Here is a 5,000-nt window from a genome sequence, read left to right on the forward strand (position 1 = left end):
GAACATTTGGCCTGTATCAGGGTGTTCAAAGTCTGTTCCCTCATATGTATAGTCACAGACGCTGCACTGGGGTGGGTGGCCAGCACCACAGAACGCTCTAGCAAGATCCAGCCTACACTGGAAAAGTACTGATTCTCATGACTTGTGGTAAACAGCTTGGTTATATATAGATAAGATTCTCCATAGTCAGGCATAAGCCTCACCTGTGAAGTTGGCGCACTGCCCTGGACAGTTTTCCCAATGAAGACTCCTGCCTGACTGCAACGGGGCTTCCCAGTCGAGACCGAAGACAGAATGAAGCCTTCTATTTATCAGTGATGTATAATTTTCTTTAAATGCATTGTCTAATTTCATTTACTATTGAATTCTCTGTTTTAGTAGAATAGAGTAAACTTGCTTTTCGGTTTTAAATAGACAAGTAGAGTTTATTAGCTTGTTAATTTTCTGTGTGTGTCAGTAGAAATAAAGTTTGTATAAGTTAGCTTTTGGTGTGTAGTGTTTTATTCCAAATCCTGCTCATTAGGCAATACACCCCCTCATCCTTTCTTTATCTTATTAGAACCATCTTCCTGGTGTTATACTCAAACATACTGTGCCTGAAATTTTTACAACTCATATGGTGGAATTTCCCATGGTCTTTCTACATCATGCAAAAAATGAACCAATGCTTCTTTCTCATCTTAAGCCTGACCTTTTCAACTTTTTTTTTAAATTTCTCTTTTATAACTTTGATTATAAGTAGAAATAGCCCAAAAGATAGACAAACAAAATCCTTATCTGGTCTTTTTTTTCCCTGAACCTTCACTGCTTCAGATATTCCATGACTGAATCACATGTCACTTTCTATTCCTCTGTATAAAGCTTTAAAGCTGTTACAGAATTCCTTCCCTGTCCAGTTCCCTTCAAAACTTCCTGCAGAACTGCCCATTCAGCTGAGTCAGAACCCTTTTCATGATGAAAGGATCATATCCCATCTAGTTCTAAATCCTCCGCTCTTTTCTATAAAACAGTATCTAGTCACTAATTATCTGCTGGCTATCTGCCCTTGACAAATCCTGTCTGGCCCATTTGCATAGTTTCTGGTAAGAGTGTTTTGGTCTCGATTCTTATATCACACTCCTATTCCAGTCTTGATTCTTACATCACACTGCTGTCCTTCCACCAATACCTACTAATGAGGCTTAACTGAAATTCCCTGGATGTAAAATCTTGGTAAGATCTCTCCAGCTTCTGTGGATAGAACTGTGACATGTAGCTTCACTCCACCTGTCCCATGTCCTCTTCTTTGGGTAAAATTGTGGCTTTTAGCTCTACTAGATCCAATATTATATCCGCTATCCTGATATGAATTCATGTCTACATCCTCCCTTCTGTTCAGGTTCTACCTTTAGGCAGTTCTCTTTCCCTCCTCCCTGCTGCTGTGCTAATTATTGCAGCTCCCTGATCCTGTCCTCTCCTCAAACATTTGACAGAAGAGTGCCTCATGCGTACCCTCTTTCTGCCCACAAGCACCATGAATACTTATACTTAGTAATCCCCAGAAGGCTCCTGCATCGATGCCCTGGTTTTCCTTGGAGTTCTTTTAATCCTCTTCTCCACGGCTGCATGCTAATGATGATGGCTCATAGTAATAGAAAAGCACCTTCTGCCCTCCTCCTCTGCTCTTCACTTTCCGCATGCTAATAGAATGTATATTTATTCTTCATTCTTTTCCTCCTGCCTTTATCATAATGTGAGATCAATGACCATAATAAATAGTTCATCCCTGCAAGGGGGCAGGGCTCTAAGGCATAATGCAAAGTATTGTAGAAATTGTAGCTGATTTCCCTACTCTAGATGGAACTTAGAAGAGAACATTCATTTAATAACAACTTGCACCAAAATTAGGCAATAGCTCAGGTGTGAATCTGCATTTGTGGAATTTTGTATAACCCCTATGGCTTTTTGGATACAATTTGTCCATTGCTAGACATTTGAGACTTATTTCAGAAAATTAGAGCAACTGATAAAAAAATGGTTTGTGGTTCATATTACACATAACTGGAAAGGACTATAAAATCCTCATTATACAATGACTGGCCATTAATATTCGAAAACTAGCATGCTGATTGGTCAGCCCAACCAGCGTGCCCATTGTAAATCCGAGCATATACCAATGGAAAACAGTCCGGTCGCCTGGAATTTTTTCCATTAATATATGCAATAAAAAAATTATTTTATTTCATTTTTTTAATAACTTCACAAAACTGGAGTCCTAAACGAACGAGAGAGATGGCACGGAGAAAAATAAAAGGATAGCCAGGTGCAATATACAAAATGAAACAAACGTACCTGATTACCCTTTTATTTTCTGTCTCCTCTCTCTTGCACTTTAAAAGCAGCCCAGTTTCTTTTATTGTTTAGTTAAAAAAAAAGCAATGGAGATATTCCTTTCTCCGCTGCTTCCTTCACATAGCACTGGTGTACTGCAAAAGTGTGGGAATCCCCCATGCATGCGCAGTACCTCTGCAAAGCCCTAGGGTACCAAGGCAAAAGCAGAAGAGCATAACGGCACCCGACTCTGTGGTGTGGCATATTGAAGATTTACCCATTGTTGCCTTTGTACCATTATACAAAGACATTATTTAAGAAAAGTAAGTCATTTTTTTCTGTATAATAGCAAAAACCGACTCTGTGGTGTGGCATATTGAAGATTTAACCATTGTTGCCCTTGTTTAATCACTCAGGCTTCACCCTTATGATTAAACCACATCAACCACGGGCAAATCTTCAATATACCACACTAACATCATCGGTTATTGCTATATTATTAGTTGTCTCACTACAGTAGCCTACAAACTAGTCCCTTACTTTGTCAATGTATTTATTTTCTAAATCATAACATGCTCATCATTTGCACTGCTACATACAATAAAATGAAAATGCATTACAGTGATGAATTTTCATAACTTTAAAGAAAATTATAGCAGCTGACCCACATTGTATCTTTTTGAAGTAGCTGATAAGTATATACGTTTTTGCCACCTGCATCTTGCATTTGTTGAGAAAGCCAAAATCACTACTGTAGTATTAAAGCAGAAGTTAGAATTTAAATAAAGTTCAAATAAATCAGAAATGATTGCACAACACTGAAATTTGCAAGTATTGTGATTGATTATCAAGGCTTCTATCCCTAGCTTTGTATTGATTCAAACAAATAAATGATTGCTAGCCATAAAGATTTGAGATATACAGAGGTATATGGCTTGTGATAGGCTGGTGCCCCAATCTGCCTGTGGTCACGGAGTGCCAGGATAGATTCTGAGGTCACTGAGTTCCAGGACAGGTTTTGGGGTCACTGAGTGCCAGAATAGGTTCTGGCTCCCCATCTCCCTAAATTAACTTAAGTGGGTTAACAAGAAAGAGCACACACACACACACACACACACACACACATACACATATATATATATATATATATATATATATATATATATATATATATATATATATATATATATATATATATATATAATTTTCTGTTCCAAAGTGCATCTTTCCAGAATTCAGACCAAGGCTTATTCCATCTTAATGTCTATTAAAGCTAAGCTGATTATGTCTATTAGACTTCATTCATTATTAACAAAATAAACATTGCAAATTCTTTTTTATTGTGCATTTAATAATCCTTTACTGCAAAGACCCCATTATGTAGTGCAGAGTATACAAGACATAGAGACCTGGAATTAGATCAGACAAATTTCTGCTTCCTTTTCTCATCTCATTTGTTTTTTTAATTTCTGTATTAGAATGCTGAGTAGTAATATTAGGACCAAACTTACTGTATGTTTAACTGAAGCTATTCTTTTGTCTGATCACTACATTATTGGTTTAATCAATGGAACGTTTGTCTGACCTCTGCACTATTTGTTTAATGAATGGCACAATATTTTCAGTTAAATGTTGTTCAGTAAGGCCAGGATAATATTTAGTCCTGTTTATTACAAGTGTGGCTCCTCTTTCATAGATACTAATCGCTGTCACTACTGAAGCATTACAAGCCCATTGGTTCACAGGTAAATCAGTCTATGGACCGTTACCTAGCCAGCAATCCACATTCAAACATTTCCTCCAGCTTCATGGAGGGCAAAACAAGATAGATCAGGAGAGAATTTGAGGCCATCCTTTCAATTATCTATGTTTACACTGTAGGTGACAAGGGCTCGACATATCCACTTGAGTAGCACCCTTTTTACCTTCAACTTGATAAGTAGTGGTTGTTTGCTCCAGAGGTGGGGAATTTACTGGGATATGATCATTTTTTTCTGCTGTTTGAGCTTTACTGCATCTTTCATACATTAATGTTCAATACATTTGTTGATTTCTGCAAAGTAGTGGTCTCTAAAAATATTATTCTGTAGTTGCTAATTGCTGTAAATGGCAGCTTAGTGTTCAGGTGACTGCATCACAGCTCTAAGGCCAAATCTGTAGTCATACTCTGTTCTCACTGTCTTTGTGGCACTTGCATGGTCAGGTCTACTTTAAGCCCATGAAAGCAGTAAAACCCGAATCTGAATCGTTGCGACATGTAAAGAGCAAACCGCGAATACGTGGAACGAACGAAGCCGCGAAAGGAAATATCAAAATCGCATAGTTGGCCCGTCTGTGGTATAGCTCCGTAAGGTAAGTGTGTGATAGTTATGGATCTTAGGGTTAGGGAGGGGTTAAGGTAAGTGCATAGGTAGGTAGTGTATGTAAGGTTTTGTGTAGATAATGTATGTAAGGTTTAGTGTGGGGTTTTGCTAAGTGTATGTGTGTGGAATATTTAGTTTGTTTGGGTATAGCTCCATAGGGGAAGTGTGCGGCAGTTACGGACCATAGGGTTAGGGAAGGGTTAAGGGCAGTGCATAAACAGTTGTGTTTGTAGGGTTAGTGTAGGGTTAGCAGTAGGATTTTGGTGCTTTAATTTAGGGTTAAAAGTAGGGATTTGGTTAGTGTATGTATGTGTTTTTTTATTGTGT

At 38.0% G+C, this 5,000-nt stretch overlaps 1 protein-coding gene across 1 annotated transcript in view; it reads right to left on the minus strand.

Annotated features, from left to right (window-relative positions):
* The window catches only part of VWF (von Willebrand factor), a 749,192-nt gene that overhangs the window by 152,532 nt on the left and 591,660 nt on the right, over positions 1 to 5,000 (minus strand). The window lies entirely within an intron of this gene.

The sequence above is a fragment of the Protopterus annectens genome, chromosome 11.part0, assembly GCF_019279795.1.
Source record: "Protopterus annectens isolate FY-2018-M chromosome 11.part0, PAN1.0, whole genome shotgun sequence".
Taxonomy (NCBI): Eukaryota; Metazoa; Chordata; order Ceratodontiformes; family Protopteridae; genus Protopterus; species Protopterus annectens.